General features: G+C 43.0%; 1 protein-coding gene across 2 annotated transcripts in view; it reads right to left on the bottom strand.

Annotated features, from left to right (window-relative positions):
- LOC5571668 overlaps positions 1-15,310 on the bottom strand; it is a 411,897-nt gene extending 396,587 nt beyond the window's left edge. For both annotated transcript variants that reach the window (XM_021845489.1, XM_021845488.1), the window contains exon 1: positions 13,880-15,310. The gene's annotated coding sequence lies outside the window, so the exon portion shown is untranslated. The remainder of the gene's footprint in view (positions 1-13,879) is intronic.
- Between the last annotated feature and the right edge of the window lie 364 nt (positions 15,311-15,674).

Genomic DNA, 15,674 nt, shown 5'->3' with positions numbered 1-15,674 from the left:
TTTCTAGTACTTCACGATACTGTTTGAATCATAACTCTGTAACGAAATGTCCGATCGCAATGAAATTCAATAGCGTTCTATGGGAATGTTGTAGCTTTCATTTAGAGCTAAAAGTGTTTAAATCGGTTGACAAACAGCTGAGATAATTGAGTGACATTTTTTGTAACACACACACACACATACACACACACATACACACACACAACACATGGGTTGCAAAATGGTGAGTCGACAACCAGGAAGGAGCGTCCAACATAGCTCTGGTCCTCACAAGCCCCTACCTCACGCTTCCACGGGTCTAACGATGACAAAGACCGCCAGCAAAGGGTTGCGTACTTAGCTGGTAGTGCAACCTGGGCACTGTTGTCCTTCTGACATCAGCTAGAGTGAGGAGGTGCCAGGTGGGAGCTTGGGATTTTTACCCTTCCCAAGCGAAACTTGTACATACAGCCGTATGGAATACCACCTTTAGTACTTCCTTCGGGAGGTGGCCGAGCGTCTGGTCCATCTGACCAGGGGCTCAAGCACGGTCTACCTAGGATGTGGCGGGGGTTCATCAGTGGGCTCTGGTGAATCTCTACAAAAAACCACATATCTGCAAGTAACCCTGAACAAGCGACCTGGTACCGCTTTCAAAGTGCCTTAGCCCAACCATTGGAGTGCCAACCGGCACATTAGGATCGATGCCAGTAAGATCCTAATTACGGCATACTGGCTGCAAGGACAAGGACAAGGTCAAGGACTGTATCAACACGACGCTATAGAGCTGACAATCGCTCTATTCCACTTCCTTAGTAAGAATGGGTGACACTATTCTGAAACGGCAGGTGGGCTAATGGAACGGTTGCCCCCGTCCCGTTAAAACCGTGGCAGGCCTCCTAGTACGTTCAAAGCTCGCCACCTTAGCTGGTGGAAGTAGGCTCAGATGGATATTCCTGACTAGCGTCGATCTGGCTCTGAACCCGGTACCCCATGAAGGACCGTGTCAGCCCTCGCGTGGACCTCACTGCAAGCAAAGATACCCACGGGATCACAAGGACGACTACTTACGACGGGTGGAGATAGCGGCTTGGAGGGGGGACCCTTAAGCATGGAAGTGAATAACATCAACGTAGGTGAAGCAGCGAATCCGTTCGCAAAAAGTGGCTTGCCGAGGTCGCCACCGAAGCAAGGCCAACAGCAGGAGCTGGAACAGCAGCAGCTGGAACACCAGCATGGCGAAGATGAGCTGCACGAGCAGCGAACACGTGAACAGGAGCGGCGGGATAAGTCGCAAAGTGAGCAGGAGCAGCGTGAGAGACAGCAGCAACATCAGCTGCAAAGTGCGTGGAAGTTACCCCCGAGCCAATCGAAGGTGGAAGCGGCGAAAACCGTCGTAGATGAGCTTCGGGAATTCGTCGATAAGAGGCACAACGTGCACAAAGACATTAAGGACCTCGTGGCAAGGATTCAAGGAACCCTCGGATCCGCCGTGAAGGACTGGAGGAAAGTGATGCAGAGGATTGATGCTGTTGAAACCGAGTTAGCAGCGACCAAAAAGGCCCTGGCAGCTGCGGTAGTGCAGCCGGCAAAAACCGGCATAGCCCCTCGGAAAGATAGCAAGGGGAAAGAAAGGTCAGCGGGAATAGGAACTACGCCAAGTTTCACCCCTAAAAGACATAGGTCGTCACCAGGAGACGAAAGACAGGCTGTACCCAAGAAGCCGAAAAATGCAAATCCAAAACCGGCGGATGAAGTGCTCAGTGGGGGACCCGGCGATATCCCATGGCAAGAGGTCCGGAACAAGAAGAAGAGAGGCAAACAGGAGAGTGCCAGAAAGCAAAGGCCAATCAGGAAGAAGGCAAAATGCGAAGCTGTTGTCGTCAAAACTAGCGAGGACACTTATGCTGAAGTCTTGCGGGCCATGAGGACGGACCCTCAACTAAAGGAGTTTGGTGCCGACGTTCAGAAGATCAGACGCACCCAGACGGGAGACATGCTCATCGAGCTAAAAAAAGACTCGGTGAACAAAAGCTCAACATACAAAGAGCTAACCGAGAGAGTCATGGGCGAAAAGGTGCAGGTGAAAGCCATGTGCCCTGAAGTGACACTCCAATTGCGGGATCTGGATTGGATCACCACCGAAGAGGAAGTGAGGACCGCCATAAAGGAACAGTGCGATCTGGAAACGGTGCAGATGACAGTACGGCTAAGAAGAGCACCGCTTGGTACACAGGCGGCGTCGATAAAGCTCCCAGTAGACGCAGCCAACAAAGCGCTGGAAGTCGGGAAAATTCGGGTCGGTTGTTCAGTATGTCCACTGAAGATCTCCCAGAGACCGGAGGGATGCTACAGGTGCCTGGAATACGGCCACCTGGCACGAAACTGCGAAGGACCAGACAGAAGTAAGCTCTGTAGATGGTGTGGCGACGAAGGTCACAAGGCGCAGGATTGCAACAATAAGCAAAGGTGCCTGATTTGCAAGGACAAAAGTCGCAACAGACACGCGACGGGAGGCCCTAAGTGCCCGGCCTTCAAGCAAGCGAGAAATTCTAAACCGCAGTGGAGGTAACTCAGCTAAACCTCAACCACTGTGACACAGCGCAACAGCTGCTGTGGAAGTCCGTATCGGAATCGAAGTGCGACGTAGCTATCCTTGCCGAGCCGTATCGAGTACCAGCTGGAAACGGTAACTGGATCGCTGATAAGGCGAAGACAGCGGCAATCTGGACGATGGGGAGGTATCCTATCCAGGAAATAGTGTTCCAGGCGGACGAAGGCTTCGTTATTGCAAAGGTTAACGATGTGTACGTGTGCAGCTGCTACGCACCCCCCCGCTGGACATTGGACCAGTTCAACGAGATGCTGGACGAGCTAACCGATAAGCTAGCCGACCGGAGACCAGTCGTCATCGCTGGCGACTTCAATGCTTGGGCAGTTGAGTGGGGCAGCCGTCTCACCAACCCAAGAGGGCGTAGTCTACTAGAAGCGCTGGCAAGGCTGGACGTAGACTTGGGTAACGAAGGAACAACCAGCACCTACCGTAGAGATGGCCGGGAATCAATAATCGACATCACTTTCTGTAGTCCTGTGTTGACGGGAAGCCTGAACTGGAGAGTCTGCGATGGGTACACTCATAGCGATCATCAGGAGGTCCGGTATAGAATTGGTGGAAGAACACAATGCTCACAGAGAGCGAGTACACCTCATGAGCAGATGTGGAAAACGAAACGTTTTAACGAAGAGCTTTTCGTGGAAGCCCTCAGAAGAGAAGAACAGGTTCTGAACTTGAGATCGGAGGAGTTAACGGCTGCGATGGTACGAGCATGCGACATTGCCATGCCACGGAAGGTCGAGCCGAAATACAGACGTCGTCCGGTATACTGGTGGAATGAGACACTTGGCAACCTCCGCAAAAGATGTCTCCAAGCCAGGAGACGGATGCAAAGAGCCAAAACCGATGGTGAGAGGGAAGAGCGAAGAGCGGGAAGGGCGGCGAAAGCCGATCTGAAAAGAGAAATTTCGCTGAGCAAGAGAACGTGCTTCAAGGAGTTGTGTCGCGATGCCAATGCAAATCCGTGGGGAGATGCATACAGGGTGGCGATGGCCAAGATCAGTGGTCCAGCCGTACCCGCTGAAACATGCCCAGAGAAGTTGCAGATTATCGTCGACGGGTTGTTCCCACAACACGCGCCAACGGTCTGGCCACCGACACCGTATGGCCAGGAAGGTGAAGAAAGAGCAATCATTACCAATGAGGAGCTCATAGAGGCGGCCAAGAAAATGAAGCCGAAGAAAGCGCCTGGCCCAGATGGTATTCCCAACGTAGCGTTGAAAGCAGCTATCACGGCCAACCCAGATATGTTCCGGACATCACTCCAGATCTGCTTAGATGAGGGACATTTCCCAGCACAGTGGAAAAGGCAAAAACTGGTTCTGCTACCGAAACCGGGTAAGCCCCCCGGTGATCCAGGCTCGTTTCGGCCGATATGTTTGCTCGACACACTCGGAAAGCTGTTGGAGAGGATCATCCTCAATAGACTGATGGCGTTCACTGAGGGAGAGCGTGAACTGTCGGAGTGGCAGTTTGGATTCCGGAAAGGAAGGTCAACGGTAGATGCCATCAAATCAGTGATTGACACAGCCGACAAAGCAAGGACAAAAAAACGAAGAGGTAACCGTTACTGTGCTGTCGTGACGATAGATGTGAGAAACGCCTTTAACAGTGCAAGCTGGGAAGCCATTGCTGTGGCGTTACATAAAATGAAGGTTCCGGATTATCTGTGCAAGATACTAGGAAGCTACTTCGAAAACCGGGTCTTGAGCTACAGCACTAGCGAAGGACAGAAGTCAAGGTCGGTAAATGCGGGAGTTCCACAGGGCTCTATCCTGGGTCCAACGTTGTGGAATGCTATGTACGACGGAGTGCTGACGCTTAGGCTGCCAACAGGCGTCAAAATCGTTGGATTTGCAGACGACATCACGCTTGTGGTCATTGGTGACTCACTGGAAAGGGTGGAGGTTCTCGCTACAGAAGCAGTGGACGCAGTCGAAAACTGGATGTACGAGAAGAAACTGGTGATAGCCCACCAAAAAACGGAGCTGTTGCTTATCAGCAACCGAAAAGTGGTGCAGAAGGCTGAGATTACAGTGGGAGAACACACCATAGCCTCAAAGCGGGAGCTAAAACACCTCGGCGTAATGATCGACGATCGGCTGAACTTCAACTGCCATGTCGATTACGCGTGCGAGAAAGCAGCAAGGGCAGTCACGGCGCTGTCCAGGATCATGCCGAATAACTCGGCGATTTGCAGCAGTAAGCGGAGGCTATTGTCTAGCGTGGCTACGTCGATCCTGAGGTACGCTAGCCCGGCGTGGGGAACCGCAATGAAGACGAAGAGGAACCGAGTCAAGCTTAGTAGCACGTATAGGCTGATGGCCATGCGGGTAGCGAGTGCCTACCGAACCATATCTTCGGAGGCAGTATGCGTGATTGCCGGAATGGTCCCTATCGGCTACGTTTTGGAAGAGGATAAGGAGTGCTACGAAGCTAGTAGTACTAGAGGAGCCCGGAAGATTGCCCGAGCCGACACGATGGTGAAATGGCAACGCGAGTGGGATACCGCTGAGAAGGGAAGGTGGACTTATCGCCTTATTCCAAATCTGGCGAAATGGGTGAGCAGATCTCATGGAGAAGTCAACTTCCACTTGACGCAGTTCTTGTCAGGTCACGGCTGCTTCAAGAAATATCTGCACAGGTTCGGCCACGCAGAGTCGCCGCTCTGCGCTGAGTGCCCAGTCGTAGAGGAGTCGCCGGAACACGTCATTTTCGAGTGTCCACGTTTTGCTGCGGAACGTAGCGAGATGACAGCGGTCTGCGGTGCTGACGTAACCGTAGACAACGTAGTGGATAGAATGTGTAGCGATGACGTGATGTGGAACGCGGTGAACATGGCGGTGACGAAAATAATGTCATTGCTTCAGCGGAAGTGGAGGGAGGAACAAGCCGGTGAACCGGAAGTCAGTCTCCAATCGGAATCGCCGAACCGACCTCGGCACCCAACCGGTAGGTAAGCTTGATCCACCGTCGGGGACAAGACCGAGTAGATCGTGGAAAAGCCCCGGAAATTGTAGGCTTCGTGGTCGTGCGGTTAGCGGCGTCAGTCGTTTAGGCATATTGTGCCATGAAGTGTGGGTTCGATTCCCACTCCAGTCGGTGGAAACTTTTCGTCAAACGAAAATTCATCATTGGGCTACTGGGTGTTTCGTGTTGTCCGTTGCCTAATGTTTGTGATTGTTCAGTCTGTGCAGCCTTGAGCTGAAGACGATGTAAATTGTCTTGCCAAATTGGTCGTCAGGGCACCTGTGAACCGGAAGTCATCCGCCAACCGGAATCGCAGGACCGACCTTGGCACCTATCCGGGCAGCATCGGTACCGGAAGAACTTCCACCTCCGGGGAAGTCTTCGTCGGAACTAGGAATACTAACAAATTATTAATGGGAGCCGAAGGGCTCAGCATGGCATGGATTAGGAACTAACAAATTAATGATGGAGCCGAAGGGCTTAATGAAGGGTGCGCGTAGCATGTGTCGCCTCTTCTTCGAAGTAATACCGCAAGGTGGTGCCGGAGAAGAATTCTTTACGGTGACGGTGTACCTAGGAGACTGTTTTTTAGTGGGTAGGCGCCCCATTGCGAATCCCACACAGTGCCAAACCATACACTGTGGCATGAGCATGAACAAATACAGGCCAGTCTTGAGAAGATTTTTTTAACTCCTAGAGATGCATGAAAAAAAAAAAAAAAAAAAAACACACATACACACACACATACACACACACGGACATGTGCTCAGTTCGTCGAGTTCTATCGATTGGTATATGAGACTTGGCCCTCCGGGCCTCGGATCAAAAGTCGGTTTTTCAAGCGATCTTTATACCCTTCTTATGGTTGTAAGAAGGGTAAAAAGAGGAATTTTAGAGATTTTTTTGGATAAAATCGATTTTTATCTCTGTAACTTTACGTTCGATTGCAGCATGTTTATGAATGATGTCAAAGCTTTCAATCGATGGAAAAAGAGCTCAAATCGGATCAAAAATAGCTGAGAAATTGATCAAAATGTAAAAAATTGAATATTCTAAAATAAACTTATTTATTTCCAGTACTTTACAAAATTCTTCTATTGATATCTCTGTAACAAATAATCCGATTTCAATGAAAATTTGAAGGGTTATGAATGAATGTTAGAGCTTCCATAAGTCGATAAAAGAACTCGAATCGGTTCAAAAATGGCTGAGAAATTGATCAAAATGCAAACAGTTGAAAGTAATAAAATATGCTTTTTCTAGTACTTCACGATACTGTTTGAATCATAACTCTGTAACGAAATGTCCGATCGCAATGAAATTCAATAGCGTTCTATGGGAATGTTGTAGCTTTCATTTAGAGCTAAAAGTGTTTAAATCGGTTGACAAACAGCTGAGATAATTGAGTGACATTTTTTGTAACACACACACACACATACACACACACATACACACACACATACACACACACATACACACACACATACACACACACATACACACACACATACACACACACATACACACACACGGACATGTGCTCAGTTCGTCGAGCTCTATCGATTGGTATATGAGACTTGGCCCTCCGGGCCTCGGATCAAAAGTCGGTTTTTCAAGCGATCTTTATACCCTTCTTATGGTTGTAAGAAGGGTAAAAACAATTATAATTTTTAGGAATTGGAATTCAGTCTACTGGCACAATTTTTCAAAGTAAACTGAAAAGCCAGTATAAAGCCAAAATAAGCTGTACTTGTTTAAAAACAACATTTAATGAAAATTCAATTGAATAAAATAGTTCTTTGCAGGTTCATAAGACATCATAACATAACATCAGAAGAATGTTGTTACAGTATCCTCATGGCACCATATGACATTCAGACTTCGGAACGGTCCACTTCGAAGCAGATTCCTATAGGATTGCCTATAGCCCCGTTATGATAATTGTGACATACGTTCTACATACTTTTAATCGCAAACATGTATTCTATGAATTTTTTATAAGCTTAATGTACACTTTTTATATATGTGGCCTGTATTACTGTATTCCTTACGTCTTTGTAAATTTAAAAATAGTCTGTATCTGACAAAGTAAAGCATCTTGTAATAACAAATTGGCTGCAGTCAAAGGGGCAAACAAAAACAACTACAGTATGATCCATAAATTCGCCTCGTTATTTCGTAGGATACGCAAATAAGATTCTTATCATTTTTATTTGAAATGAGCTTTAGTTGTGTTTACGAAGTTGAGCTCAATACTGTGATGCTTCAATATCCGGACACTTTAGCTGCCATGAATGTTTAAAATCCGTTTTGGATAGGTTTTCTTCAAAAATTATCACAGAGTTTTTATGCAACGAATACTTCCATGTTTAATCTAAGCAAAAATGATCAATTTACATGTAAAATCGAAGGTTTTACCATAAAAATCATTAAAAAAATGAAGGGTCATGTCCTTAAATCCGGACACCTGCAGCACATCATGTATATAAATCCGGACATTTTTGAATCAAAATCCGGACAGCTATGTATTAACACACAATAAATAAAGCATAAAATGTGAAATTTTTAAAAACAACTGAATCTATCACGCTCTTCTTGAGCAATGCAAAGGTTTCGTCATGGTTAAAACACAATAAAATTTGTAGTTTAATTACCTGGACTGAGACGACTGTGATTTGAACTGGAACAACCACTAATTGATTCAACTTTTCTGCATAACACAACGCTTTGTTTATGTTTCATCACTAATCCTACATGTATTGATTGCTTTGAAAGTTTTCCTCCAGTTTTAATTGTGAATTATGTTCTTGCGCCTTATGAATAAATCATTTGGTGCCAATGTCCTGGTTGAAAACATCCGGCTCCAACTCCGGACAGCCTCTTTTTGTTGATGTTTGCACTGTTTAAAACGCTTATTTACTCCATATTTCTGTCATGTTTTGTCGCTAATCTCTTGAGCAACCACTTCCGGCACAATTATTTTAAAATCCCTACATTAACCGTATGATTTCACAGCCAAACGTTGTGAGTGCGTTCATCAACGCTATAAACAAAATCATTTGCACCGCGTAGAAATGACGTTTAACTTGAGCAACTTTTTTGTTTTGTTATTTTTAATTAATTGCAAATGGTCACTAGATAATGAATAAGTGTCAAATGATAAGCGTTGTTCAAAGCAAAAGTTAGAATATAAAATTTCGGATGTTAAAATATCAATTTTGCCTTTAATTGATAAATATTATCAGAGTGTCCGGATTTTGATTCACCACGGTATGTCATAAGCCTACGTAAATTTACAGCACTCGGAAGCATATTGCTAGGAATTCACAGGATCCCGCCCATTATTCTCAGGATCTCGTTTAGTATTCCGATAGGATTTAAAATTTTAAGATTCCACCGCTAATACTCTCCAAATTTCACTGGAAACCTTTTAAAAATCCCTAGATTTTGCCACACAATACCACTAGAAACCTACAGTATCTCGCTAAAAATTCATAGGATGCCCTAGAAATTTTAGGAGTTCATTAGGAATCATCATATTTCACACAGCTTCCCAATAACCAATAACACATTCTCAGGATACCGCAACAAACCCAGAGTGTCTACTCAAAATCTCCAGCCATCCTCCAGAATCAGTTGAAATTTATGAGATGCCCTCTAAGAACCATAAATCACCTGGGGATTCATAGATCCAGCTAGTAAGGAACAATTCGATAATTTCATGGGCCCCGTATCTCCTCTATCTATATAAAAAATGGAATGGTGTTTGTATGTCACTAAATAGCTTTAGCACGGGTCAACGGATATGCACAATTTGTTCACTGTTGTACTCATCTAGGGTTCCAATGTGCGGAAAACGTTTGAAAATGTCTCCGGAATAGTAGGAAAAACGGAATAAAACGAATCTGTAATTTTATATGGGGGAATGCGTGCCATTTATCAACAGCCTACTTGATGGCGAAACGAGGTTTGCCGGGACCACTAGTTGATTATAAATTTTGTTTAGAATGTTTGATCGTCTCCAAAATAAAACGAACGACTTACAGAATCTCTCACAAAATCATTTGCGTAAGTGAACTGTATAATCACTAACTCAATTTATTCCATGAAATTCTTTAAAAGTTAGGATATACGACTTTTTGCTTCACTTGTTTCGATTACTTTTTACATACGCTATGCGTGTAATTCCATAAAAATAAGAACAGCGAGCTAAATAAGTGTGTTTTGTTCAAACGAGCATTTTCTAAATCTGAAGACAAGTGGTTATTAATAAGTGTATTATCTACTCGCAGACTCAAGTGGGCTGATTACACAGTATGAATGCCTAATAAAAATAAGTCTCTAGTTGAAATACTGGTGAAGATAATGAACCCATGAAACGTTGCGAATGCATGTAAATAAGCGCGTACGTGAGCTCGTAGTAGTTGGTGGGTTTTGGAAATTTCCACAACGATGGAGCTCTAGAACATAGTCGATGTGTCCTGCTTAAGCAAAAGACACGATAATACTTATACAAATTTACATATTTTGGTGATATTGAAAAATGTTGCCAAAATTGTGGGGTGTCACAAACGAAGCATACCATAAATGGAGCATGTCAAAAATGGAGCGTGCCAAAGACGGAATCGCACTGTACATAATATCAAAGAACACAATCTTCAAAATGAAAACTATGTGTGTCATAATACGTGTTGAATGTAAATTCAATGCTTTCAAAGATTCCAATTTCAAAAATATGTCTCAATGGTCTTTGATATAACTTCACATTTAATAAGAAGCTCAAGCAATTAATCCATGACCTTTGATGCCATATACAACAAATGGAATCGTTCAAAATTTATTCCTTGGAATGCCAAAGAGTTTCAATTTTTAAACATATAAACGATTACACCAAATGGACTAGAACAATACAGAAAAAAAAACACAAAATTTGTCATAAAAAATCAAGAATTCAAGTCGAAGACATACACTTTTGTAAGTTTATAAACAACACTACCATTCGATGCAGAACATTATTCTGTAAGAAAAATATGATTTTTCATCAGACTTTCCCTTATCCATGGGTGTAAGATTCTTGTCCTAATTAGAATTCTTGAAGAAGATTGCAGTTTTTTGGATTTGGGGTAGTCAATAAATAACGTCACATAAAATTTGGCCTCTTTCTATCCCCTCCTACCCACATTGTCATACTTGTAGCATCAGCACCATTATCTGCGTCGCAACGCAGATCGGTGCCACATCCACAGCATCCTGCCGATCGAGATTGGTCTTTTCTCACACTGAGAGAAGTCTCCAAATAATTCTTTTATTTTTTGCCGCACACCACACAATGATTCGATGGTTGTACCCAAACTCACAATAGAAAACCATTGTACCCCTGTTGAATTTTAATAAAATCAGACTCTTTAGAGTACTAGCTTACAAGTCAATCGGAGCTCTTCATTTATTTTCGCTACAAATTGAATGTGCGCTAAATACTTTTTGCACGCAGATATTGACAATTTTGTAGAAATAGTAACCCCCTTCTTCCCTAAGAGCGTACTTCAGTTTATGAAAGACTCATGACAATTTTGGATTGGAGATCATAAGGTTTGAGGTATCTTGCGACTGTTTTTTAGATTGTTAAGACTGCCAGAAATCTAAAAACTTATATTTCCTGCAAAAGTTTCTGGTGCTTTTCTTGGTTTTGGGCAACTTAACAGAAAAACATCAAACTTCCGGCTTGCTACAAAGAAGGAAAAACTTCATGTCACTGAAGGGTTCATTCACAAATTTCAGAACACTAAAAACTCCCTCTTAACGCTTTTTGTATGAATATTTTTCAAATTTCGGAAGATCCGTAACATTTCAAGAAAACCCATCCGTACCCTTTAGGGTTATGAAATTTGTTGATGGACCCTAACAAAAAAAATTTATTAAAGCTGCTCCTATGGCCAGAATTAGAACAGTTTTTTATCGACCAATTATTAGATTTTCTCCCTGAAATTTCTCCTGATGGATTTTGCTCTAAGTATAACAAAAGGACTACTTATGTCCAATTGAACTAATTTAAGAGTTTTCAATTAATTTTTTTTTTCGATTTTTTTTATATAATAATGAGTCACTTTATTGAACAGATTTCGGGTAAAATCGAGTACAAATATAATTTTTGCCATTACGTTGCATATGGGCCTACTTTATATCAAGGAAATGAACCGCATAACGGCCTACTTTTCCTGACAATAAAACCAGAACTGAAAAGTGCTACTTTTCAGTTCTGGTTTGGGAGTCACCAACTAAGTATCTGCGACGCCAGTTCAAACGCCATTTATTGAACTGCCCTGTGGATCTCAAAGACTTCGACAATGCTTCTGCTTCTGCAACCATTTGGCGATTCGTATTCGACTAAAGTGAGTCCAGGAAACCATTCTGATTTAGAACCAGGACCAGTGTTGGCGAAGGTTGCTGTAGAGTAAATTCTAAAATGTCCAGAACCTAACTCCACGCCTTTTAACGGTACGTGCAGGTTGACTCATGAGTAATAATTGAAATAATTCGAAAATTGCATCCGGCGTCTTACCTGGTCCGTCGTCGAAATAAGACCACAAGAATTTGGATTAAAGCGTGAACATTTGTGATTGTCAAACGCAAGATCAGCTTGCTGTGTCACAGCCTACCTGATTGAAAACTGCTGAGACTATGCGTCGCATGGAGGGCCATGTGGATACTCTTGAAATATGTTTGTGCTGTTAGAAATAATTCAATAGAACGGCATTTTTCGTAATAGCAAAAAATGTTGTATGCAACTCGTTGCAAAACTCGATTTTTTCAGCACTCGTTGTATTTATCCAACTCGGCAAGCCTCGTTCAATCATCATCTTGCAACTTGTTGCTTAAATAACTATTAAGCACAACGAAAATAAAGAGAACAAAATAAAATGTACGATCTTTCAATGTTAATGACTACATATCAAGACCAACAATTGAAAAGGCCTCAAGTCCAAAATGTAAAGAAATCAGTTTTCTGCTGATTTTAATGTATAAGAGCCTATTCCTACTAAAACATACAATAATCATTAAAAAATATGCATATAAGTTGAAAAAATAACATTTTTTCTAAAATGCCCCATCTCATTTTCTGCTAAGCAGGATATTCATCGCAAATGCGGCCTTTTCTCAAAAAGGCCTTATTTCTATATCTGACGGAAACCGAGTTGAGGCCTGTTAAACAAACATCAAAATTGCAATGTAGATTGCGACATACGTTCCAAAGTCACTAAGTAGATGCAGGTTAAACTACGGAGCGACTGCTCCTTGTATCATTTTATACAGTGGTTGTCTAAACGGCGAACATCATCGGGTTCCTGTAGACTGATGTATTTTGTATCATACTACCTAATAATACCTGTGTCAGCCTGTCTGTACTTCACAAATTATCAACAAAAACACGATTTGGTTTCATTTGCATGAAAAATAACGTTCAATTGCAATATTATTTCAATTGAACCATTATTTCCATACATTTTCTTGACGACAAACTCGCGTAGCATATACATAATGTTCATGGATGACGAAGGGTTCAATCAATCACATATTTAATATACCACACGAATCTTCTCTTGCTGTAGGGATCTCCATGTACTTTACTTCACCACTTAACACTCTTCTACACTTCAAATTTCTTATTTCATAATCAATTTTGAATGATTTTCAAAAGGCCTCATCAGAAGATGATGAAAAAAACAAGCCACAACTAAAAGGCCTCAACACATTTTAGAGTAATCAAAGGCGTCAACTCACAGGCCTCATCAGCGTCGGCCGGCGTCTATGGGCACAAATGAAAAGGGCTGCACAGCTTTTGGTGAAATAAAAGCCGTTTAACTCGTTTTTTAGCAGGATTTTTTGCTAAAATGATAGTAATGAATAATCATAGCTATAAATCAGTTTATCCATCGACTTTCTGGACGATAAAATAACATACAACCTTAAAATTCATAATTTCAATTTGATTTATTGTTTGACAAAACAAGATTGCATTTTTCTCATTGTTTACTCTTTGGAGATGAGGCCTTTTGAATTGTTAGTCTTGATATGATTCTCCAAATTGACTTTTCATTCGAACGACGAAGTAAATATAATTCACTTTCGGCGTTATTTTTGTATGATGAAAGAGCTACCCCTTCGAAGCAAAATCCTCAATAATGAACCACCGCAGTCATTTCATATTACGCTGACATAAAAATCCGCTCACTCAAGTGTATACAAAAACATTCAACCTCTCTTTCCATAAACCTTCCGAAATTAAATTAATTTGCCAAACTTAAGCCCGATACTTACTCGCTCGCCTTTCGTCCCAATCACCGGGTCAGAAGGTTAATCCGTTCGAGATGTTCGACGTTTGGTAAGCTTAACTTTTTACCGCAATCCACTTATGGGGTAACCAGCATCCAGCATCAGTGAAATGAGCGCCAAGTTTTCTCGTTTCCCAATAAAGTGTTTAACGACACGAAACTTGCACCAATTAAATTTCACCCAAAACCACGACTCAACTTCAGCTTTGTTGAGGAATAACAACCGCACCGATTTGAGGAAACTTTTTATACGACTTCGTTTAGTGGCTCTTCTCGTAAAAACTTCACTGAGTAGTAAGATTGCTCACTGGTTATCTTTTTTACGATTTGCGAGCAATTGTATGATTTTCTGAGATAGTTGAACCCGATAGAATTTCACTTCAGCTAATAAATTTCTTCGGGAATGGTTTATTGGAAAATTTATTTGCTCTCAGGAGCCAGACTTTTCTGCACACTGGAAAACAGAATTTAAATTCAGCTTACATCGGCACAACAAGCTCACTTTTCCATCACCCACCCAACACTACTGATGCTGGTAACCAACGATTAAGTTGACAGCGAATAAATCTTTCCACTTCGCAGACTCCAACCAGAACGTAACGTCGGGGACATAAATCTAAATTCTTCGCATTAATTTTGCCTCGTTTCACATGTAACCTTCACTATCCACATCCACACACGAAAAAAAAGCTCCGAACTTCTTTTGTGTCGCTGGAAAATGCTTCGTTCTTTGCAACAGTTTGATGATAACAGCAACTCGTCTTGAATCTCGCAGGAGACGTTCCGTAGATGCAAACAGAGACGAAACAGTTGGGAAATTTTCTTCAAACGGAAATAAGCCAATGGGTTGTCATATGCCAGAAGTGATCCTCTTCTCGTTTCAACCAAATCCCTTTAACAATACACACATCCAATCAGAAGATTTCTTCCTCGAGAACGAGGTGTTAAGCACTTTACACTTGGTCAAATTCGATCAAATTCACTTTCTTCGAATTACCAGTACGCACAAGAGAGCTCTTTTCTGCTCACAATAACTTTTCACAATCCCCCGAAAGTCTACAGTAGACAGATGGTAATAACGAGATGCCTATTTGTTTTCCACTCCTTATCGAGAATAAATATTCACCACCCCCAAAAATCCCACAAGCACGCACTCCTACTGATTTCGAAAAGCACTAACTTGTGCTTGTGAATGTGCTTCCCTCCCTATATCTCTCGCGTACACATTCAGCACACATCCGGCGACAGGATCTTCCAGGATACGGAAATGGCAATAGAACGAACCAGAGAATGAACGCAATCCAACGTTTTCACCGTTGATCAATAAAACCAGCACAAAACCACACGTGAGGTGGCAAAACCCGGCGCACAAATCGCGAACCGCCAGCGACAGAGTCTCCAACGAGAATGAAGTGTGGAATCGCCTTCGCAAAGCAAGCACAGGATTCCCCAGCAAACAAGCCTTGCACAGCTACAGGGTATGGTAAGGTAAGGGCCCCCGAGTCGTCGTAGCCACGCTTGTTGCTTGCTGCCCTCTTCGACGGAACAAGAGAAGAGAGAGAGCAGCGGCGAGCTCTGAGAAACGAACGATCGAAGCAGCGGAGAGAATTGCAGTTTCAGCATGTTTTTGTTTATGGTCTATCGGTGGCAGCAATGTTTACCATCGAATCGACGGCTCTTTAACACATCGATGACGTCATCCGTTGGGCACAGTGAGGGTTTCATTTACGCGAACATTATAGAATAGTTGTTTTGTAATACTATTCCGGGATGGTACACAA

This window comes from Aedes aegypti, chromosome 2, assembly GCF_002204515.2.
Source record: "Aedes aegypti strain LVP_AGWG chromosome 2, AaegL5.0 Primary Assembly, whole genome shotgun sequence".
NCBI classification, from domain to species: domain Eukaryota; kingdom Metazoa; phylum Arthropoda; class Insecta; order Diptera; family Culicidae; genus Aedes; species Aedes aegypti.
Note: the sequence above shows the minus strand (reverse complement) of the source record. Positions and strands in the feature narration are given on the sequence as shown.